The sequence below is a fragment of the Mauremys reevesii genome, linkage group 12 (genome assembly GCF_016161935.1).
Source record: "Mauremys reevesii isolate NIE-2019 linkage group 12, ASM1616193v1, whole genome shotgun sequence".
NCBI classification, from domain to species: domain Eukaryota; kingdom Metazoa; phylum Chordata; order Testudines; family Geoemydidae; genus Mauremys; species Mauremys reevesii.
In genome coordinates this window covers 36,352,089-36,376,167 of record NC_052634.1, presented here as the reverse complement: position 1 = coordinate 36,376,167, position 24,079 = coordinate 36,352,089, and the positions used below count along the sequence as shown (strand labels likewise).

At 54.7% G+C, this 24,079-nt stretch overlaps 4 non-coding genes across 4 annotated transcripts; 1 reads left to right on the top strand and 3 right to left on the bottom strand.

Annotated features, from left to right (window-relative positions):
- Nucleotides 1–14,072: 14,072 nt before the first annotated feature.
- TRNAI-UAU lies at nt 14,073–14,166 on the bottom strand. The gene is made up of 2 exons: nt 14,129–14,166; nt 14,073–14,108 (listed from the first exon to the last, which is right to left on the bottom strand). It is a non-coding gene; the product is annotated as a tRNA-Ile (tRNA).
- Nucleotides 14,167–17,489: 3,323 nt separating this feature from the next.
- On the bottom strand, nt 17,490–17,562 carry TRNAR-CCU. The gene has a single exon. It is a non-coding gene; the product is annotated as a tRNA-Arg (tRNA).
- A 2,165-nt stretch (nt 17,563–19,727) lies between these two features.
- On the bottom strand, nt 19,728–19,809 carry TRNAS-UGA. Its single transcript has one exon. It is a non-coding gene; the product is annotated as a tRNA-Ser (tRNA).
- A 3,007-nt stretch (nt 19,810–22,816) lies between these two features.
- TRNAT-CGU lies at nt 22,817–22,890 on the top strand. Its single transcript has one exon. It is a non-coding gene; the product is annotated as a tRNA-Thr (tRNA).
- Nucleotides 22,891–24,079: the final 1,189 nt, after the last annotated feature.

Here is a 24,079-nt window from a genome sequence, read left to right as displayed (position 1 = left end):
CTCTAAAGATGCTGATTTGAGAAGATTTTTTTTTAAATTAGTTGGAAAATCAGGTTTCTTTAGCACTTAGGTTCTTCATAACAATGTATTTGGGAGTGTTTTCTGAGTCTACAGCTGTGAGTTTTTTTGTCTTGCTGGAAAATTGTTTTAAAAGCTGAGATTCTTCTGTTTGCTGTGAGTTTTTTCAACAACATGAGGGATGAATGCTTTCCAGACTGAGGGTCTGTTTGGGAGATGGTTGGTTGGGGGGGGGGGGGGTTGTGTGTGTGTGGGGACACAGATTGGTAATATTCGAGTCACATGTATATCAATAACTGGATGAGTTACACAGACTTCTCCCCACCCAGCCTATGTTCCATGTATCTTGACTGAGCCTGCCGCCCACCATCCCAGAGCAGAAGCCTGAAACCTGAGCCCCACCGCACGTGGGGAGGAGGGGAACTCCCGCTGGTTGCCGGCTCCTACAGTGTTTATGACTCCGGAAGGGGGTAGGGACCAGCCCCTGCAGGCAGTCGGGGGGATGAGCCGCTGCTTTGCTGCCCCCGAATCCCCCTCAATTACAGCCCGGGAGGCTGTGGCCACAATAAAAGCCCCTGGTGGCCACATTTGAGAAATGCTGGAGCCTCACAGTAAACAAATCCCAGCAGGTTTATCACACCCTGTCCCCCACCCTGGGGATTTCCTGCCCTCTCCCACCCAGACCAACCTCCCTGGAAGTTCCCACCCCCTATGTATTTACTGCTCTTTCTCCCCACCAAGGGAACCCGCCAGCAACTCCCTGATCATCCCTCCCTCAACTGGCTCCACTGCAGCCATTTCCCTTCCCCGGCCCCTGGGAGGATGGAATGAGCTGGAGCAAAACATGGATGTTGCGCTGCAGCCTGTTAGGGCAAAAAGGGCAACTGGGGACATGTCAGAACAGGAAATAATTTCCCAGCACAATTCCCCCCAGGCTCTTTCCCTGCACACGGATATTCCAGCTTGTCCTGCATGGGACAGAAAAATTCAAATGTAGGGCTGGCAATTAATCACAGTTAACTTACACAATTAACTTTAAAAATATCATGATTAATCTCAGTTTTAATCACACCGTTAAACAATAGAATATCAATTTAAATTTATTATATTTTTTGATTTTCTACATTTTCAATTAGATTGATTTCAATTACAACATAGAATATGAAGTGTACAGTGCTCACTATATATAGTTTTATTACAAATATTTACACTGTAAAATATAAAGTGCTGTAGTGCAATCTCTTTATCATTAAAGTGCAACTTGCATAGGTAGATTTTTTGTTGTTGCATAAGTGGACTCAAAAAGAAAACAATGTAAAACTTCAAGTCCAGTCAGTCCTACTTCTTGTTCAGCCAATTGCTGAGACAAACAGGTTTGTTTACATTTACTAGAATAATGCTGCCCGTGTCTTGTATACATCACCTAAAAGTGAGAACAGGCTCTCTCATGGCACTTTTGCAGCCAGCGTTGCAAGGTATTAACGTGCCAGATATGCTAACATCCATATGCCTTCATACTTCAACCACCATTCCAGAGGACATGCTTCCATGCTGATAACGCTCGTTAAAAAAATAATGTGTTAATTTGTGACTGAAGACCTTGATGAAGAACTGTATGTCTCCTGCTCCATGGTTTTATCCGCATTCTGCCATATATTTCATTTTATGGCAGTCTTGGGTGATGCCCCAGCACATGTTCACTTTAAGAACACTTTCAATGCAAATTTGACAAAACACAAAGAAGGTATAATGTGAGATTTCTAGAGATAGCTACAGCGCTCGAGCCAAGGTTTAAGAATCTGAAGCGCCTTCCAAAATCCAAGAGGGACGAGGTGTGAAACATGTTGTCAGAAGTCCTCAAAGAGCAACACTCTGATGCAGACACTACAGAACCTGAACAACTAGACAGGACAATCAATCTTCGGTTGGTGGCATCTGACTCAGATGAGGAATATGAATGTACTTTGGCAGGGGCGGCTCTAGCCATTTCGCCACCCCAAGCACGGTGGCACGCCACGGGGGGCGCTCTGCCGGTCGCCTGTCCAGCGGCTCCGGTGGACCTCCCGCAGACGTGCCTGCGGATGCTCCACCCCAGCCGCGGGACCAGCGGACCCTCTGCAGGCACACCTGTGGGAGATCCACCAGAGCTGCCTGCCGCCCTCCCGGGACCAGCAGAGCGCCCCCCGCGGCATGCCGCCCCAAGCACGTGTTTGGCATGCTGGGGTCTGGAGCCACCCCTGTACTTGGGATCGTTATCGAGCAGTACCTGTCATCAGCATGGAAGCATGTCCCTGGCCTCTGATTGCTAGAAGCTGGGAGGGGAGAACAGGGGCTGGAGCTCTCCATGGCCGCCTGGTCTGGTCACTCCCTCTGAAGCCCATAGCCAGGGCCAGCCTTAGGGGTAGGTGCCACCAGGGAATTGCCCAGGGGCACCGTGGTCAAGGGCGGTGCTGTACAGTGGCAGAGAGGTGTGTGCTGCTGGTGTAAAGTCAGAAACTGCTCCCGGCTGGCAGGGGAGTGCTGCTTGGGGTGGTGCCCAGATTTCTCCCTGCTCCCTCCCGGCATAGGAACATGCGTGGGAGGGAGGGGAAGAGAAGGGGGAGAGAGCGGTGATGAGCGGATACTGCTCCCCCCAATGTTCCTCTGTGCCCCCCTAGGGGGCTGTGAGGGGGGAGCAAGGAGCGACATCAGGGCTCCCTGCATCCAGGTCACCTTCCCCACCACTTGGGCTGCATAAGGGGAGGACAGAGAGAAGCAGCCCAGGTGGGGAAGGTGACCTGGATGCAGGGAGCCCCGATGTCGCTCCTTGCTCCCCCCTCACAGCCCCCTAGCGATCTGCGGAGGAGCAGTGTTCAGGGGCGGCGGGGCGAGCGAGCAGCAATGCCAGCTACTCTGTTCATCCAGGTCAGTTTCCCGAAGTGGGCACAGGAGGGGGTGCAGGGGTTAGGGGAAAAGGGGGCACAGTGCAGGGATTATAGGTGTGGGAGGAGGCAGGGGTTAGGGGAAAATGGGGCACAGTGCAGGGATTGCGGGTGCGGGAGGAGGCAGGGGTTAGGGGCGCAGGGGTTAGGGGTCAGAGCTTTGGGGCACCAGAGGGTTTGCAGGGTTAGGGGGACAGGAGGGGACACAGGGGTTAGGGGTGCAGAGGTTAGGAGGCAGGGTGAGGAGTGCAGGAGGGAGGTGCAGGGTTGGGGTGTAGGGGTGCCAGATGTCACAGGTTTAGGGTTCGGAGGGGCACAGGGTTAGGGGTGTAGGGGGCACAGGGTTAGGGGTGAGGGACGTAAGGGTGCTGGAGGGGGTGCAGGGTTAGGGGAGCGAGAGGTTGGGGATGTAGGGGTTAGGGGTGCTGGAGGGAGCACAGGGTTAGGGGTGCAGGGTTAGGGGTGCCAGAGGTTGGGGATGTAGGGGTTGGGGTGCTGGAGGGAGTTCAGGGGGGAGCACAGGGTTAGGGGTGCAGAGGTTAGGGGTCCCAGAGGGGGCACAGGGTTAGGGGTGTAGGGGACACAGGGTTAGGGGTGTAGAGGTTCGGGGTGCCAGAGGGGGACACAGGGTTAGGGGCGTGGGGGAGGATGCAGGGTGAACAGTGCAGGGTTAGAAGCACAGGAAGGGGCACGGGGCTCTCCTGTGGCCCAACCCCACAGGAGACTGACCCCATGTTTAAAGAACAAACCTCTATACTAAGGGCTGCAATATCCACTGGGGTGAGAAAAACTGCATCAGCTCCTTGCTGCCCAGCCTGTGAGAGCTCTGACTGTGCGTCTATAAAGGGAACAGTGAATGGAAGTTAAGTGATGGGTGATGGGGCAGCAGGGATTAGGGGCATGGAGAACGGGGGTGCCTGACAGGTGTTGGGCTGCACGTTCCCTGCTGCGGGGTTCCCTGCTGCAGCTCCGCAGACTGGAGCCTGCTCCTCCTGTGCAGGGCCAGCTCCAGCTTTTCTGCCACCCCAAGCAGGAGGGGGGAAAGGACAAGCTGTGGCTCTTCGGCGGCAGCTCAACCACACTGCTGCTTCTGTGGCAGTTCGGCGGCGAGTCCTCCCCCCCCCTTCCTCTTTGGCAGCAATTCGGCGGCAGCTCAAAGCCTAAGACAGGGAATGAGGGACCTGCCGCCGAATTTCCGCCCAAGACCCAGCCGTGCTGCCCCGATACCGGACAGGCCGCCCCTTTGAATTGGCCGCTCCAAGCACCTGCTTGCTACACTGGTGCCTGGAGCCAGCCCTGCTCCCGTGACAAGCAGGGGCTGGTGCAGAGCGTGGCAGGGCAGGGAGATGACATCTCCCCCAAGGGTGGGGCCTTTTCACAGCAAGGGCAGCACCTCCCCGCAGTAGCACAGACCCCACCTACTCCTCCTGCTTTCTCCTGACACCAGCACCACCCTTCCCAGCACCGCCTCATGGCAGCATCTGCTTCCGGACTCGCACCAGAAACGGGAAGTCTGGGCCAGGCCTGGCAGCAGCTGTCAAGAAATGGAAGCAGGAGACACAACCACTCCCATGGTGCTGTGGGGCCCATCCTGGCTGGTGGGAGATGGAGGCAGTGGACACTACCACTCCCATGGTGCCGTAGGGTTTTCAGGTGGGGTGCCCCCCTGCCAGGGTTGGGCTCCAGGGGAAGTTTGGCAGCTTAAGGGACTGGGGGGGGGGGAGAGTTGCTTGGAGGAGGTTTGAGGACCAACAGCGAAGGGGAAGTTGGACACTGGCCAGAATACCAGGAGACAAGGCAGGTGAGGTGATACCTGTTACTGGACCAGCTTTGGAGCCACACAGGATCGTCTTCATGCAGGGGAAAGGTGCTCAGAGCATCACAGTTCAATAGAAGTTGGAACGCTCTGCCCCGAACACCAGACATTCCCCTACTTCCTGGAATGGGGGGGGGGCTGTCCCCATTGTCCTGTAAAAAGCCCCACCATGTAACCCAGAGGTGGCTGCATCTTAGCACCAAGACACCAGTAGTCACTGCTCCAGAGGAGATGGTACATACAGGCCACTGCCCTACGTGGCCCCCAGATGTCACAGACTGTGCACTGTCTTAGCTGGCCCCACACGTTACTGCCCCAAGAGGTGAGGTACACACAGGCTACTACTCAAACTGGGCACCTGGGGTCACTGCAGCAGTGGTTGGGGGGGATACATGCAGGGCACTGCCACACATGGCCACCAGGGGGCACTGCTGCAATGGTGGTGGGGGGCGGGGGATGATAGGCCACTGCCTGAAATGGCCACTACCACAATGGTGTGGGGAGAGGGGGAGGGAGATACCAATAGGGCACTGCCCCACCAGGGCACCACGGGGAGGTCACTGCTCCAATTAGTAGAGATACACATCGGGTAGTGCCCCAACTGGGGGCCCTGCCCCAGAGAGAGAGGGGGCTGGGGAGAGAAGAGGAAATCAAAGGCCACTGCCTCACTTAGCCACCAGGGGTCACTACCTAAATAGGGGGACACACACACAGGGCACTGCCCCACTTCACCAGCAGGGGTCACTGCCCCAATAGGGGGATATACAGAGGATATTGCCCCATGGGGGTGCCAGGGATCAGTGCCTGCCATATCTGGCACAGGGGTAGAGGGGATAGGGTGACCAGATGTCCCAATTTAATAGGGACAGTCCCGATATTTGGGGCTTTTTCTTATGTAGGTGCCTCTTACCCTCCACCCTGTCCCGATTCTTCACACTTTCTATCTGGTCACCCTGCAGAGGGAGAGGGAGGGGGATGCACACAGGGCACTGCCATACTTGGCCACCAGTGCACATCCCTAGTGGGGGAGTGACACACACCAGGAGCAGGACTCACTGCCACAAAGGGGTTGGAAGATACCCAGGGCAGTGCCTGACACGGCCACCCAGGCACCCTGCCACCTTGGGGGAGGTGAAGAACACACCTCAGGCACTGACTCCTCTGGCTACCAGTGCTCACTGGCCCAATGCAGAGTTTGGGGGAGTAAATACACACAGGGGACTGCCCCACCTGGGCAACATGAGTCATCGAGATGAGAGTGGGATACGCAGAGGGCACTGCCCCAATGGCTGATATACATACAGGGCCCTGCCTCACCTACCCAACAGCGCTCACAGGCGCAATGGCAGTGGTGGGGTCACATAGGTAACTGCCCTCAGTGGCCACCAGGGGTCGCTGCAGCAATGCTAGGGGGATACGTGCCAGGCATTGCTGCCCCTCGCCACCAGGAGTCTCTGCTCCTACAAGAAGGCACCTACAGGACACTCCCGTGCCTGGCCAGCAGGGGTCACTATCAGTGGGGAGGGGCTATGGGGAAGCAGAGAAAGAGCAACTAACTGCAGTGGGGAAAATCATCATCTACCAGGGAGAAAGAACGGACTCTGCTAGGACATCGCACCAACTCCGGCCAGGCTGGATACCAGCAATTCGGGGCTGGGGCAGCTCCAGCTAGAGGCTGGGCGGAGGCAGGTGACCTCGGTCTCTGTGCTGAGCAGGCTGCTTTGGCAGCGAGGAGGGACAGGGAACCCCCCGGCCAGGGTCTTGCTGCCCAAGGAGGGGGAGATCTGTGGCAGTTTTGGAGTAGCTGGTTCAGCAGCCGTGAGCCGCACGCTTGTCCCTGCCTGAGCTCTCCAGGAGCACATAACACACAGGTGTGCGCTGGATGTAGGCACCAGTGTAACGACAGGGCCAGACTCTGCTGAGTGCTGCCTGCGAGAGACAGGGGCAGAGTCAGACGGGCAGATGGGGGCAGGAGATGACAGGGCCAGCGGCCATGAGCTGAACCCATCACAAGTCCAGCCTGTGACGTCACCATCCGTCCCTGCAGCTCTCCATCTGTCCCGCTGTCCGTCCAACTCTCAACCTCCCATCCATCCCCAATGTATGCCACACCCACCCCTTCACCCATCTGCCTCACACACTCATCTATTTCCTCCTGCATCCTGCTGTCCCTCTGATTGTCCCTGCAGTGCCCAGCACAAGGAGGCATAGTGGACCCTGAGCGAGGCTTTTGGGTGATGCAGTAATGGAGTTAGCAGGTGATAAGGGGGGTTCTGGGCATCTCTAATCCTGTGCCCAAAGCCATGACTGCGAGCCCACTCCTCTCAGTCTCAGCCCCCATAGCCCCAAAGACATGACTGGCCACTCACGCTGTGACCCAGTTACAGCAATGAGGTCTCCCCGAAGATACGGGGTGGGAGGAGCAACCCCCTTATCCTGGCAGACAGGACACATCCTTCCCAGTACAGCAGAGACCTTGCCCATGGGCAGATAGACCCAGCTGAGCCCATAGGAGACTGGGGGAGGAGGAGAAGAGGAAGAGGATGAAGGCAACTGAACATGACAGGTGTCCATGAAAGGAGAGAGAGAGTTTGAGTGTAAGTTGGCCAACACAGAGAGAGAAACCTCGGAGGAAGAAAGAAACTCAGAACAGGGAGTCACCCTCATGGATCCAACTTTCTGCTAGGGGGCACACACCACTCCTGGCCAGAGAGATGATCAGCCCCCGCAAATGGCAACATCATCTCCCTTGAAGCCACAGCTAGTCCAGAAACCCACACCCAGGTAACGGGACATCCCTGCCTGGAGCCAGGGGGGCTGTGACCAGAGCCCTTCCCAAACCAGATACTTCTCTCAGCGATAGAGACAGCTACTCTCATCCCAGCTGGGCAGGTCTTGCCTGGCATCAACAGGATTCACCCTGTCACTGCTCTCGCTCACTTGCCATCTCACCTCGGGGCTGGACTTCGTCCCCGTGACTTCTTTTCCCTTGGTATGAAACACAACACAAGAGGAAAAGAAAAAGCAATGGTGGCGAGGCTCCTCTTCTCGCTACTCCCGCACCCCAGGGCTCCGGCTTCAACCCTCCTCCCAGTCTGCCATCACAGCTACAATTAGAAATCTGAGCCCTGGGCTCACACCTGGTTGTCTCCCCAATCCTTGGCGCTGTCCAGCATGTCTCCCTCCACAGAAGTCACCTGGTCTCATCTTAGACTCCATCTTCATATTGCTCTTCTCCTTCCCAGAGCTCCTGCTCTGCTCCTCAGACCTGTCTGTGCTCAGCTCTGCAGGCAGAGGGGAAGGGGCATGATGGGAACACACACGCCCCATTCCAGAGACCACGCAGCATCCACAGGGCTACCAAACCACTTCACCTTTGGCCAAAACCACACCCCACTCCGAGGGAGCAAAAACCCTTTGTGAGCACAGCACACACAAAACAGATTAACACCCACACCCAGCCCAGCCAAAGTGGGAGCTTCCCCACCTTCCCGGCCACAGGTCCATGGGGCTCATTGATGGAGAAGTTTGGTGGACTGTGGGGGTCCCTGTGTTATACCATAATAAAAACCAGCAGGATCTTATTAAGAGGGATAAGGCAAAGATGCCACATTTATTGTAAATATAATAGTAAAGCAAAAGATAAAAGCAAACAACATTGTTTTACTACTTATTTCTATCACTACTTATTTCTTACACACACACACACACTTATTCATTCAGGTTCTGTATAGGTGTTATAGTTACCAGTCTAGATGTTGCTCATGCCAAGTTACTGTCCAGGTATCTTGGTCATGAGGATGGAGCCAAGTCTGTGTCAGATGCACCTGATGCTCCTGGAGGCTGGCAGCAGAACCAGAGACTCAAAGTCCTTAGTCTTCAGAGTTCAGTTTTATAGGAATTTATTCTTATGTCAGCCCATGAGAGTTGCTTCATTCTGCTGTTGCTAAATCAATCAGCAGGTGGCTGGCTCCATGTTGTCAGATGTTTGTTTTTCCTTCCTTTGAGGTGTGGTGAGGTGGATTCCAGTTTGCCCCCCCGGGGGTTATCTGGTTGATCCCACTTGACACCTTCTTTGGCCGACACTGAATTCTTCAGGCTGGTAACTCCCTAACCATTCATTCATTATTTCAACTAGGCACTCATTCACATACAGTCTCTATTTTAATCACATCTATTTCACTGTCTCTTTACCTTTTGGGGTGTTACCAATTTATGTGAGACTCCCTGTCTTTTAACAATCAAAAATAAAGTGAGATGAAAACTTACAGAGGGTGGGGGTCTCTATCTATATACTATAACAGCTACTGTTTTGGCTTACTTAGAGTTAATTAATGTTTAAGAAATTTTATACAAAGTATTTCTTTGAGCAGGCTTCACACAGACACAGCTGGTGGCTTGCAGGTTAGAGGCTAAATCTTGGGAATCACATTTACTTCTAATATAAACCTTCAGTTATAAAGTATCAATTAACAATAAATCATTTTTAACAATAAATTATTTTTATTATTTTTCATATAAAACATGTCTAATATGAAACCTTCTTTAATATCCCTACACCTGAAGGACTAGCTCAGCGTGTGATGAGTGACTGGGGTGTATGTGGGGGCCAGACTGTGGGTTGGGGTGTCCAGGGGGACCCCAGGGAAGGGACTAGGGGGATTAGGGATAGAGGAGGGTGGGGATACCAAGGTGCATTGTGGGAAGGTGGGATTTAGAGAGCCCAGAGTGGATGGGTGGGGGTGGGTTGGAGGACCCTACAGTGGCTGAAAAGGGGAACCCGGCAGGTTGGGGGGCAGCAGAGATTGGAGCTGAGGAACCCCCCACCCTGGGGATGGACTGGGGGAGTGGGGGGATGGGAAAGTGGGGCCCAGCCGGGGCTGCGCCTGGAACTGGGGGTCTGAGCCCCCGGCGCGGAGCCGCCAATCACCATCCCCACTGCCCCCGAGCTCGCGCCCCCGCCTCCGGCACCGCCCCTGGCCGCGAGCGGGATTCGAATCCCAACGGCCGCAGTGCGCGCCCGGGGGTCGGGGTGGGGGAACCCGGGCCTCCCTCCACGCGCCGAGTCTCTGTCCCGCGCTCTCTCCGCCAATCAGGGAGCGGGGAGGGGCGGGGCGAAGTGACGAGCAACAGCCCCTCCTCCAATAGAGGCCGCGCGTGTGAGAGAGAGAACTACGCTTCCCAGAGTGCACCGGGAGGGGGCGTTGTCTGAGCAACTGGCCGTCACTTCCGCTCTGAGACGAGCCAGGAAAAACAACTCCCAGCGGGCCCCGGGGCGCCTCCGTCCTCCCCCGCCCAGGTGCGGGGGGGTCCCGGGGTCAACCTGACACCTCCCCCCCCCCCCCAACGCAACTCCTCATCCCCGCCCCCCAGGGAGCCCCGACCCCGGTGCAGGGTGTGACGCTGCCCAGCGCAGGAACGTGCTGCGCCGCCGCCTTTCACCTCGCGCACAAAGCAGCGGGCGGGGCCGGGTCTGGCTCTGCCCGGGGCTGGATCCCCGTGTCCGCCCGCGGATGTTCCCGGCGCCCCTTGTAACCCCGGCTGGGTGTGAGCGGGTCCGGGTGGGTCCGACGGCCCAGGCACCGCCGCGTGTCACCCCCGACTCCCGCTGCCCCGGCCCCCCCTCCCTGGGAGCCCGGCTCCAAACACCCGCTGCAGGGACAGTGTCACCCCGGCCAGACCCGCCCCGGCCGGAATGAGTCCTGCTCCTTCCCCCAGCCCCGCCCGCTGTGCCCCCAAAGCCCCGCTCCTTCCCCAGCCCCGCCCCGCTCTGCCCTTCCTCCAAAGCCCTTCCCCACCCCCAGAGGTCCTGCCCTCACTCTGCCCCTAACCCCGAGGTCCCCCTCACATCGCCTGTTCCCCTAATCCCGCCCCTTTCCCTGAAGTCCTGCCCCGCCCCACCCTTTCCGCAAGGCACCACCCTCCTATTGCCCCTTTTCCCAGCACCCCACCTCACTCTGCTCCTTCCCGAGTCCCCACTCCCACTCCCACATTGCCCCCAATACACCTCCCTGCACCCTTTCCCCAAGGACCCACCCCACATGGTCCCTTCCCCGAGTTCCCACCCTTGAGCTTCCCTTTCTCCCTAAGACCCTGCCCCGCACCACCCCTTCCTCCCCCGAGACCCTGCGCCTGCACCACCCCTTCCCCCTGGGACTCCGCCCTCACACTGCCCTGAGACCCCACCCCTGCACCACCTGTTCCCTCTAATCCCTGCCCCTGCATTGCTCCTTCCTCCGAGAGCCCACCCACATGCTTCCCTTTTCCCCCGAGAGCCCACCCTCACAGCGCCTCTTCCCCCAATGCCACACTGCCCATTTCCCCCTGGGTCCCCGCCCCCACACTGCCCCTTCCCCTTATGACCCCACCCCTGCACCACCCATTCACCCGAGACCCCGCCCGCATATTGCCCCCAGACCCCACCCGCCCACTGCTCCTTCTCCTGAGACCCTGCCCCCGCACCACCCAGTAGCAGGCCAGACCCCGGCAGGGGAGGGGGAGAAACATGCTGTGCTCTGCCACAGACTTCCCGAGTGTCCTTGGGCACATCACTCAGCCTCTCTGGGTCTCAGTTCTCCCGTCCAGGAAATGGGGCTGGTGGCGCTTCCCGCCCTCGCATGAGCTGGGACGAGAACTACCCTGTGAATTAGGAAGATGCTCCCAGTCCCCCAGCTCTCACCTCTAGACCCCCCTCTGCTCCCAGAGCCAGGGATAGAACCCAGAGGGCCTACCACCCAGCCCCCTCCCTGCTCTGACCACTAGACCCCACTCCCCTTTTAGGCTCACTGCCTTTTCTATCCACCCAGCCCACCTGTCCATCCCTTTGCTGCAGGTTTCTGGGGTGTCACCCCTGCTCTGTGCTCCCCCAGTGCAGCCCAAGGCTTTTCCTCCCCCCAACCACACATCCTCTCCCCCTCGTGCTGGATCGTCTGCTTGGCCCCCTGCCCCCTCTCGGGGTGCGCTGTGCGGCGTGGCTGGGGATTGTGCAATGGCCCAGCACCAGGCAATGCAGAACGTAAACCACAGCCCCTGCCCTGCCCCACCAGAGCTGCCTTCCAGGTGCATCGGAGCCCAGCACCCTGCATCTGTGCCCTCCTGCCCCACAAGGGGTGAGCTGCAGCCCCACCATGCTCTGCAGAGGGGAGAAGGGTCAAGCCAATCAGCCCATTTAGGATGGGGGAATCAACACCCGTTTTTCTGCACAGCCACTGACCATCAGCGGGATTCCTCCTCCTTCTCCCTCCTGTGCCTCAGTGCAACTAAATCTCTGTACCTAGACAGCCGGTCCATCTGCTGCACCCCAGTCCCCCATGCCTGAGCCTCCCTGCCAAAGCCCTGCACCTGGCTCCATAGAATTAAGTCTCACGTGTCACTGGGAACTCAACTTCTGTGCCCAGAGAGTCTCGGCCCCCCTCAGTAGAGGACCTGAGTCTGAGAAACACAGTGTCCGTCTTCTCTAAAGAAGTACTTGGAGAGGTTTTTCCAGTGTGACTATATGGCCTAACAGATAAGGCGTCTGACTTCAGCTTAGGCGATTGAGGGTTTGAGTCCCTTTGTGGTTGTGCTTGTGTGATTTTACCTTTGGGCTGAAAGTCCTGTTTCCTTCAGGGCTGAAACTTCTTCTTAGTCGCTCTGCTCTGCCAGCTCGGGCTGGGGGACGGGGGTGCTGTGTAGGGCACCAAAATGTCTAGGGACAACCCTGAATAGATCATTTTTCCACAGGGACCAATGGCTGTTAGAATAGAGAGATTCAGGCTGCCTGTACAGGCCTAGACTTTAAGAACTTAGGTGTATTTTTATCACTTAGCTAGTGACAGGGGTATAAAACAAAGACCCAAAATCTCAGTCTGCCTGTGTCTGGGCCTTCTCTCCCTAGGAGAGTCTGAGCCCTTGTTCGTAGGCTAAGGCCTTTGGCTAAGCAGCAGGGGCAGCCATAAGCTGGGAAGCAAACGGTCCCATCCTCACCTCCCAAACCCGTCACACTGAACAAGGTGGGGTTGGGCTGTTAGGAAGACGATCCTGTCCCGATAGTGCCCATCACCACCAGATAACGAAACAGATCTTAAGGGAGCATCCGGTCTGGCATGAAATCCCTTTTCAATGGTTGTGGTTGTGAAACCCTCATTTCTGTAGGGTTTAGCTTTCTGGCCCCCACTTTTCTATTGTCAATCTGTCTGGTTCTCTAATTGTTTCTGGCTGCTGCCGAGTTAATTTTGCTGGGTGTAAGTTAATTAGGGGAGAGGGATGTAATTGGTTAGATAATTCTGTTACAATAGGTTAGGATTGGTTAGTTACAATGATTGGTTAAGGTCTAGCTGAGAATATTACTGTATAAACTGGGGTCAAATTGGAATTATGCTAACAGGGAAATTGGAATCATGCTAACGGGGGGATGGGAATAGGGAACGGCGAACAGAGACACAGACAAGGCTCTGCGGTGTCAGAGCTGGGAAGGGGGACGTGGGGTAAACACTCTGCAGTGTCAGAGCTCATAGACTTATCGACTTTAAGGTCAGAAGGGACCATTATGATCATCTAGTCCAACCTCCTGCACAACACAGGCCACAGACTCTCACCCACCCACTCCTGTAACAAACCCCTGGCCTATGTCTGAGCTAGCGAAGTCCTCAACTCGTTGTTTAAAGACTTCAAGGTGCAGAGAATCCTCCAGCAAGTGACCCGTGCCCCATGCTGCAGAGGAAGGTGAAACCCCCCCAGGGTCTCTGCCAACCTGCCCTGGAGGAAAATTCCTTCCTGACCCCAAATATGACGATCAGCTAAACCCTGAGCATGTGGGCAGGACTCAGCACCCAGGAAAGAATTGTCTGTAGGGATGTGGGGTAAACGCTCTGCGGTGTCAGAGCTGGGAAGGGAACACTGGGGAACAGACTCTGTCGGTGTATAGAGATAAGCCCGACTGGTGTGAAGGGCTTTGGAATCTGCTTGCTTGGAAACTAACCCCAGTAAACATCCCGTTGTCTGCGCTTCCGACTTCTGGTCTTTTGCTGCTTATTGATTGTGTGACAAGAGCCAGGGAAGTGGGCGGGGGAAGGGAAAGCCCTCTAACAATGGCTCCTTGCTCCTCTCCCCAGGCTCAGGGGTCAAGGATGGGCAGGACTCCAGGCTCTGCTTGAGGATCCTGGCACAAGAGCTGGGCTGGGGCGGGGAGAAGAATTGTAGATTCTCACCTGCACTGTGGAGATAATAAGTGAAGGGGGCATTTTTGACTCCTCCCCTCCTCAGTGTCCCCAGGGCCGGAAATCTACAGTCCACAGGGCCAAATAAGGGGGTGAAGCCATTTGGCTAATGAAAACCAGTGCTCCAGGTGAGGCTTGAACTCACAACCTCAGCATAGCTCCTCTCAGCACTGCCTTATAAGTACTGTGCGCTAACCAATTGCGCCACTGGAGCACCTGTTAATTGTAAGTCTCTGAGACCCCCTAGGCTGATAAAGCCAAGGCATGACCCCAAAACATTCTCAGTGCAGCTGACAGCAGGTAGTGACAAGTGTTGGTACTTGGTGGGGTGGATTCTTCTTAAGGGTTCCCGGCACCATTTGACCCTTTTGTTCTTCCCAGTGTAATATCAGAGCTGGTTAAGACTCAATGGAGAGTCTTGCTGCAGCCCAACAGAGCTGAAATCACTGAGAACCAGCTCTAAGCATTAGTCCTGCTTTGGGACAGTGTCTCTCATGCAAGAAACTGCCCAGTCTGCGCTAGCAGTGAGGCTCCCTCACTAACAGCTGAAATCAGGGAGAGCTGTGTGAAGTGCAGGGCCCCAGGGGTGCCTGGACAGGGGGGAACAACACCCCAGGACTTTTAAAAATGGGAGGGCTCTGCCTTGCCACTTTGTAATGACCGTAAGGGCGAGTGAGGGTGGGGAGGGGGCGGAGAGCAGTGAGCGGGAGGTGGGGTCTGGGGGGAAGAGGCAGCGTAGGAGCGGGGCCTTGGGGAGAAGGGGTGGTGCAGGGGCGTGGAGTTGAGTAGCAGGGATGGGGCTACTGTTCGGGCTCTGGTGGCCGCTCCTTTTAGGGAGCCTGTTCCGCTCCTGGTGGGACCACAAGACGTCCCAGAGCACAGAGGGTGGCCAGCAGAGCGGTGACAGGGGGGAACGGCAAGTGGCCGGCAATGTGGCCAGACAGCGGAGGGAGAAAGGGGCTTTCCCCCCGGGAGGTGAGAGGTGAACTCTGGGTTTTCACTGACCCAGGGCAGCAGCTGTGGGTGAGGTGCAGTAAAGGGAGGGGCACATCCAAAGAGCTTCTGGTGTCTAGATTTAGGAACCCGAGGCAAAAGGCCACTGCCCAGCACACTGTGGGGGGGGGGGGGTGTTTTGCTCATAGTGTTGTGTTGTGAATCCTGATTGTGGTGTTTTCCCAAGTTAATACAAGGTGATTTTCCTCCTTTTTCTTAAAGTGTCTTTTCTACACTCAGTGCGTGTGAGTGGGGAAAGTATCGCCTCTTAGAGGCACCCAGTGGCCAGGGTTAGTTTCCCCAGGTTACTGGGTGGGGGCTTAGGCAGATTGTGTGTTGTGTTGTTGAAGAGGAGCCCCAAGCACCCAAACAGGGAATTGTCACTTCAACCTTCAGAGTAAGAGCCAGAGGTGCTGCCAGCTGAGCTAGCCAGGCCGCCTAAACGTATTAACCCCTTTCACCGCAAGAGCAAACACCGGGTACTTCTGTGCTTCTCAGCAGCTGGGAAAAAGCCTCTTGGGGGAAATATCTCCTGCCCCACCGCCAAAAGGAGCCCCTTGAGTGGGAACGGTCAGAGGCCCCACTCAGGGGCTGGCCCTGCTTTCCTACCGCCTTGTGATGCTGGCCGCTGAACGAATGCTGGTCTGTGAGTGGCCTTCAGCGGGGGTTTGGCATGGCAGGGAGCCATATCTGCCTTCTCTCAATGGGTCAATTGTACAGCTGATGTTCCTTAATGACCCATCAAACAGGCTAGACAGAACTGACACCAACTTGTCTGGGCACAAGTTTGAAATACGAGCAGCATACAGCCAATATTCATAACGTCAGCTACAAAAATGATGCACATCTAGAGATAGCATCATTAGAATCAGCCAATCAGAACCTCTCCGTAGACCCCTTACACAACAACCTTTCTACAATATTGGCTGCAAATATAGAACAGTGGTCGCAACAGTGATCTGTACAGTTACAGATTATGTCAATAACGTCACAGGAGGTGACACGGCATCAGTGAGACTGATACTGGAATACTGCCTCCAGTTTTGGTGTCCTCATTTGAAAAAGATGTTGTGAAATTGGAGCTGGGGCAGCAAAGAGCCACCAAATGTTCTGAGGGCTGGAGAAAAATGCCTTTTAGTGAGCTACTGAATGAGCTCAACCTGTTTCGCTTATCAAAAGAAGATTGGCAGGTGACATCAATGAAGTGTTGAAGGGCCTTAATGGAGAGAAAATATTGGGTATTAAAGGGCTCTTTAATCCAGCAGAGAAAGGCATAACAAGAGCAAATGGCTGGAAGGTGAAAAGAGACAAATTCATATTACATCTAAGGCACAAATATTCAACAGCGAGCATGATTCACCACAGGAACAAGCTACCAAGGAAAGTGGTGGATTCGCCATCTCCTGATGTCATTTAATGAAGGCTAGATGCCTTTCTGGAAGCCGGCTTGTGTCATACAGGAGGCCGGTGATATGCAGGGGGTCAGATTAGATGCTCTAATCGTCTCTTCTGGCCATAAAGTCGACTAATTTCTGAATAACTGAGTGTAGCATTGGGAGCAGCGTCTGATGTTTTCCTGTCTAGCCGGCTTGCTTCCTAGAACGAACGCTCCTTGAGTGGGGTGATCCACAGGGAGTAGCTCAAACCTCCAAAGTGCCTGGGCAGGGGCAGGATATTAGCACAGCAAGGGAGGGGTGTGGCAGTGACATCACAAAGGCCTTTTGCAGGACCTCAGACTATTGGTCCAAGGTGGTGGGGAGGTGGTGACCTCACAGAGAGATGCTGACATCAGCCAGGCAGGACAGCCCTCCACCACCATGTGCAGTGAGTAGGGACACAGTGAAGCACACGCCGCACTTGCTGGCTCAGCCTTGTGCATGGTGGGGTGGCCACCTCCCTGTTGATGAGACCTGGTCCCACCGTCTCCATGGAGCTCCAGGCTGCCCTGCTGCCATCCCTGTCTGTGCTGTCTTCTCTAGCAGTTGACTGGAAGGTGAGCACTGGCCGCATGCCATGTAGCCATGTTGTCTCCAAGGGCGAAAGCAGGAGGAATGGTACCTTCATAGCCCACCCAATATTCCATATCATAGTTAAGGAAAATATTTCTCAATGACCTCTCAGTAAAAGATCAGAAGCAGCCAGTGTCTGCATCAGTCTACGAGCATTGGTATTTTCTTGAAATTTGTCAGACCAACCTAACTAACACCTAACACACATTTGAAGTTCTTCTTTTCACGCTGTTGCTCATTCTCAGGTTCTGCTTTGTCTCCAGACAGATCCATTCTCTTTCAGGACAGCCTTGCTCTTTCTGTCTGTTTCCCTCGCTGAGGTGTCGGAGTAAACACTCCTTCCTTCTATTCTCAGACAAACACTAGTATTAACTGTTTGCTACTGATGGGTCTAGAAAGCATTTGTCAAGTGGAAGATACCGTTTCTGGGGGATTGCTCCCAAGATCCAGTACTTTGGGTTCAAACGTCACCCAGCTTCCTTGGTGAAAATAGCACCAAGGCTTTTTTGCAATGTACAAGAAGAAAGGAGTTTTTCACCCCAAATGGGACTTGAACCCACAATCTCTGGCTTAGGAAGCCAACGCCTTATCCATTAGGCCACTGGGGCCCTGAAAACCAGTGGAAAGAGGGATGGAAATTCCCTCTCAGGATTGCACATTCCTCACATTCAATCAGAAGTCAAATACACCAATTAATGGCCTTACAGAAACATCTGCATCCCCTGGCAGCGAGGCAACTGGGCAGGTCGCTGACAGAGCTGAGCACCACCTTTCTGCCAGCCATCGTTAGAGAAGAACCCCACCCTAGAGTCACCCCTCCCTCCTTCAGCACCTCCACGGCTGTGGCTCTGAGCGGCAGTAGGATGATTAGGGGGCGAATCCGGGGCTGGAAGGGGGGTAAGGTCGGCCTGTAAGGAGTAACCAGGTGGGGCAGACCCAGGGGGAGGCTGTGGGCTGCTGGTTGGTTGTTGGGATCCGAGCTCTAGATCAAAGCTGCACAGCAACCTGACACCCAGGGTTATAAGGCCGAAATAGTGACCCCCTTACTGGCCTTGGTGACCCCCAAACCCTTGTTACTAAGGGCATTGAGGAGCCTCTGTCCCTTAATAACTTCTGGGAGCTCCCCAGCAGGCTGCGGGCATCAGCCGCCTCCTGCCTCACAGGTTAGACTCTTGGTGCTGTGCCAGTCGCCCCCTCGCTTGCAGGCCCAGTGTGAGAAGAAGGAGGCCCGGTGCTGGCAGAAGAGGGTTTTGATTGATCGATCTCTGTGTGATGGGCACAGGACGCTTCCACTCAGTAGCACAGCTGGGGGGGGAGCAAGGGGAGCAGCTAAGGGCATTGGGTTCCTCCGGTGGGGGTGTGGAGCAGCCGTTCGTTTTCCTGTTCGCACTCCTCTGCGGTGTGAAAATCGGGGAGGGGAGGCAGAAGCCCCACTTCCCTCCCGAAATGATACCCAGTGGGGGAAGCCAGGACAACAGGGTGGGGCGGCAAGTGGTGGCCAGACTCTCACCACCAGGGTCTAATCTAGCTCAGGGTCCAGCTCAACTTCCTCCCGCACCACTGGCCCCAGTCCCCTTCCACCACCAGGTCAGCCCGGGCACTAGGGCAGGAACAGGGTGAGGCAGCAAGTCAAGCTGAGCAAGGCAGGCAAAAGCGAGTTTTGTCTTCATGGGCCACTCACAATGACGTCCTTTTTGTGTGCAACTGCTGCAAAAACATCCTGAACAGAGAAGCAACAGGCCAAAACACTGCCACACAGCTGCCAAAGTAGCTCAGTTGGGAGAGCGTTGGACTGAAGATCTGAAGGCCCCTGTTTCAATCCCAGGCTTTGGCAGGCCCTTTGATCCTTCTTTGTGCAGGGGGGGCTTGTTTTCTGGGAGGGTGGCAGCAGCACCTTTATCTGGGGCAGGTACCTGATTTTGAGCTCCCCAGCAGGACAACAGAGAGCATGGGCTTCTCCCCCTAGTTGGCCCACCTGACCTATAAGGATGGGAGATGGGAGCTGTCTTTCCCACATGACTTATTTGTCGACCCAAAATGGCGGGAACAGAGTGAGGCAGGACGGCCCTCGGAGATGGTGCCAGAGGGGGCAGGGACTTGGGAGGAAAGCTCCTCTGCAAAGCTGAGTGATGACAGTACTGGGGAAGGGGCATCTGGCACGTGGAATGTGGCAGGGATTCAGAGGCCCAAGAGGAGGCACTTGATGTTAAGGTGTGAAAGGAAAGATCCATGGTAGGAACTGGCTCCCTTCCTCTGGACCACACAGTGTTTGGTGTTGGGGCGGATTTTAATTGTCTCAGCCGGCCTGAGAACTGCTGGTCCCGTTTTCTCAACTGTGAGAGGAAACGTTTTTACAATGAGCACTACCTGGCGCAGGTCTGTAGCGAGGTTGGCTTAGAGGACTTGTTTCTCCATAGCAGAACCAGTGGAGGGTGGGCGGTAGCCTCCTAGTCCTAGTCCTAGACCCGAGCTCACAGCAGCTGCAGAGGGGATACACCTTTCTGCAGGGACAGGCCAGGAGTCGCACTGACCGGATTTACGTGAAGGAGAGCACGTCGACATGGCTAATCTATGGGGCACCAGGTGAGTGGCAGAGGTTTCAGGTGCTGAGAGTTTGCCTGACCCCTCAGGGACACAGTGTGAGGGGGTGTCCCAGGGATCTCTGTGAAAGGAGCAGAACAGGATTTACTTGGGGTGGGGAGAGAATTGAGAGTGGCTCAGGGGGTTGGACAGAGGTATTCCCCGGGTGAGAGACTGGCTAAAACACAGGCCTCGCTGTGAGCAGGATTTGAACCTGTGCAGGGGAACCCTATTGGATTTCAACTACAACGCCTTACCCACTCGGCCATCACAGCTGTGAGGACAAAACTACCCCAATGCCAGAGAAACTGGTAAAGAATCACAATGCCCAGCCATGAAGTCATCTGAACTACAGAATTCCCACCGCAAACCTGGCTCCCAAAGCACAGGGGGGGATTGGGGGTTTGTTCTCTTTGCTTAGCCATGTGCAGTCGCACAGAGAGCGCGTTTAAAAGTTTCCCCTCCCACAGAGCGGGAAGGGGAAATGATTCTCAACTTGAAGCCTGAGGTGAATGAGGATGTCTGGACCAAGGGGCCAGGGACTGGCCTTTGCTAGAGAAACCACTGTCAAGTTTTAACCAATTAGGACAAGTCAGCAAATAAGAACAACCTCAGGTGTCAGTAACTGCTGCAGCAAAGGTAGCAAAATCCTACAGGGAGCAGTTTCTGGCACTACACCTGTGCAGCTCTGCTCCCTGGCTCTTCTCGGGCTCCTGCTCTCTCCTTAGCTCTGCCCCACTCTGGCCCAGGCAGTTCCAGCTCCCACGGAAGATGGGACCCCCTGGCCTGGTGACTCCCTCATTACACTGCCTGGCCTGTCAGTGCGGCTAACTTGGAGCTTTGGCCTCTCCCCATTGCCCCTGGGGACTGTCAGTCTCAGGGTCCTGATTTCCCATTGGCCCTTGCCCCTTCTATTGGTGCTGGGAACTAGCCAACCAACCCCCCCCCCCCGACACACACACAAAGTTTTAGTAAAGGGCCAAGAGCCCCCTTACACAAGCCAGCCCCATGAGGGTCACCGATGTACAGAGAAGGCAGCATGAGCTGGTCCCATGGTGTAACGGGCAGCCCTCCGGACTCTAAGTCCTGCAATCTGAGTTCAAATCTCAGTGAGACCTTGTGTTGGCTTGTGGTGAAGCCCTGGAGCTCCCAGTGCTCAACTTCCCTGTCTCCAGCTGTGCAAGAGCCAGTCTATTCCCTCCTGCTGGGTGACTTACACCTTGTAGAGCCAGGTCTTTGGCTGGGAAGGCCACAAAGGGTTGGGGCTGTGGAACTTGCTACCTTGATGGTTGGGCTTCACCTGCTGCCCACAAGTTTGGCCCTGGTGCTTCCTGCCACACTTTTCCTCTGGCCCACATGGCGCTTGAAGAAAGGAGGGTCAGGGCCAGGGCGGGGATTGATAGTCAGGGCTTGGCAGGAGGGAGGAAGAGCCCCAGGCTGGATCCTGTCACATGGTCCCTCCTCTGGGCACTGTTCTCTATTTGGTTGTCATGGTTTTTGTTGCTATGGCAACTGAGTTAGATTATTAGGGGATAGCCCAGCCTGTTTCGGCCGGTTGGGTGAGCTGTGTGTCTGTAAATAAAATGGTGGTTTTGTTAGCTGTCTGCTGTCTGGCCTCAAGTGATTTCTTCCTAAACCGGCTGCCCCCAAGGATATAACAGTAGACATCTTGGCTCAGGCTCAATACCGGGCTCTGGGAGCCCTCAAGGTAGGGAGGGAGTTTAGCCAGCAAAAAAGGTAGAATGGCAGTGGAGTATTACCCTGGACTCGATGGCATTTCTCCATTGGTCTGTCTGCTTTGGGGCAGGGACAATAACACGTCCTGCTGCATTCGTTATTTCAAAGGGCAGTTTAGGATTTTCATTCTCACACACGGTGCACAAAGCAGGACTCAACCTTTGCTGTAAACTAAACAAGCTGCTCACAGATTCTGGCAGCCACAAGGAGCATTTGGTGTGAGAGCCCAGACCTGCCCCTGTCCCAGAGAGAGGGGGGTCATCTGTGACAGGCTGGACCACTGACCTATCAGCTCTTAACTCCCAAACTTTCAGTAACTCTATCATCAGTGCCTGTGAGTGTAATTTAAACCATAAAAACAGCTATACTGGGCTGGACCAAAGGCCCACCCAACGCTCTGTTTTGTTCTCTGAAAGTAGCTAATACCAGGTACCCCAAGAGTTACTCAACAAGGCACCACTGGTAGTTGAACCTAGCATCTCCTATTTATAAGGCAGGTGCTTTAAGCCAGCTAAGCCATGGTGCCTGCTTATAACTGAGGCTTTGGCTACACTTGCATTTCAAAGCGCTGCCGCGGCAGCGCTGAAGCTAAGTGTAGTCAAAGCGCCAGCGCTGGGAGAAAACTCTCCCAGCGCTGTCCGTACTCCACCTCCCTGTGGGGAATAACGGACAGCGCTGGGAGCGCGGCTCCCAGCGCTGGGGCTTTGACTACACTGGCGCTTTGTAGCGCCGCAATTTGCAGCGCTGCAGAGGGTGTGTTTTCACACCCCGCTGCAGCGCTGCAAATTTGTAAGTGTAGCCAAGCCCTAGGACACAGTGTCTGCCCACACCTGACTCCCTGCCAGCCCCACCGGGGCCTGACACTTTGCATGTGTTTGGATACTGCAAAGCAGAGGAGCAAGTGACGTTTTCCTTGCAAGCTGTGTGTGTGTGTGAATCTTTGGCCAGGTCTGCACTAATTCTTTCAGCAGAATTATATTGCTCAGGTGTGTGAAAAACAGACAATGCTCCCTCGTTCGGCAGCTTGTGGCTGGTGCACACACTGCAATGCCACGTCTGGCGACAAAACTGCCCTGTTTTGGTGACAAAATAAAAAACACCTCGACGAGAGGCCTAGAGCTTTTTGCAGCAAACTTCAAGTGATAAATTGTCAGTGTAAATGCTGCTGGTCATTATATCACCATGACTGGTCTCCACCAGTATCCCACCATGCCTGCTGTGAACTCGCCTGCCCTGTATTTCTGCTACAGAGGCTGGGTCCCTCCTTTCAGTGTCCCCCTGCTCCAAGGGAAAGTTCTGACAGCTGAGCTGCTATCTACACCGGGATTAGGTTTATAGAACTGCATTGCCAGCCTAAGTAATGTAATTACACCAACCTAATTTTGTAGTGTAGACCTGTCCAAAGAATCACACACACACCTTGGGAGCAAAACGTCACCTGCTCCTCTGCTTTACAGAATCCAAACACGAGCAACACTTGTCAGGGCTCAGTGGGGATTGGCAGAGAGTCAGGTGTGGGCAAACATGATGTTTTAAGTAACAGCAGGTACCATGGCTTAGCTGGTTAAAGTACCTGTTTCGTAAACAGAAGATCCTGGGTTCAACTCCCAGTGGTACCTTTGGGAGTGGCTTTTGGGGCACCTGGTATTGGCTACTGTCAGAAGACAAGTTTCAGAGCTAGATGGGCTCCTATGCTGCCTCTTTCTCCAAGACACTGCTCTCTGCCCCCTCCCCACCCTTACGGTCATTACAAAGTGGCAAGGCAGAGCCCTCCCATTTTTAAAAGCCCTGGGGTGTTGTTCCCCCCTGTTCAGGCCCCCCTGGGGCCCTGCACTTCACAGAGCTCTCCCTGATTTCAGCTGTTAGTGAGGGAGCCTCACTGCTAGCGCAGACTGGGCAGTTCCTTGCATGAGAGACACTGTCCCAAAGCAGGACTAACGCTTAGAGCTGGTTATCAGTGATTTCAGACCTGTTGGTCTGCAGCAAGACTCTCCATTGAGTCTTAACCAGCTCTGTTATTACACAGGGAAGAACAAAAGGGTCAAATGGTGCCTGGAACCCTTAAGAAGGATCCACCCCACCGAGTACAACACTTGTCGCTACCTGCTCTCAACCCCACTGAGAATGTTTTGGGGTCACTCCTTGCCTTTATCAGCCTAGGGGTCTTGGAGAATCATTGTTAACAGGTGCTCCAGTTGCACAATTGGTTAGCACACAATACTTATAGGGCAGTGCTGAGAGGAGCTATGCTGAGGTTGTGAGTTCAAGCCTCACCTAAAGCACTGGTTTTCATTAGCCAAATGGCATCACCCCCTTGTTTGGCCCTGTGGAATGTAGAATTCCAGCCCTGAGGAGGGGAGGAGTTAAAAATGCCCCTTCACTTATTACCTCCTCTCCAGAGCACAGGTTAGAATCTACAATCCTTTCTCTCCCCCCAGCCCCTGTGCCGGGATCCCTCAAGCAGAGCCTGGAGTCCTGCCCATGGCGTCTGTACTATTGACACAGACTAAGTGACAGGGACAAAACACTCAAATCCCGCCTGGTGCGGGGAGCCAGGTTTGCTCTTCAAATTCTGTCGTTGGTACATTTCCAGGCCTGGGAATGTCCCACAACAGCATTTAATGGGAAGCTGCCTGCAGAACAGTGACACTGCACAGAGCTCCTGCGGAGGAGGGGTGGGAATTAGTAACATTTTGAGGATCGTTTGGGAAATGAGCCTTTGCTGACAAGGTTTGTCTCTGTTCATATTTCACCTTCAGGTGTTATGTTGAGGGATCTTTAGTATATTTTTGGGAGGTTAATAACTAT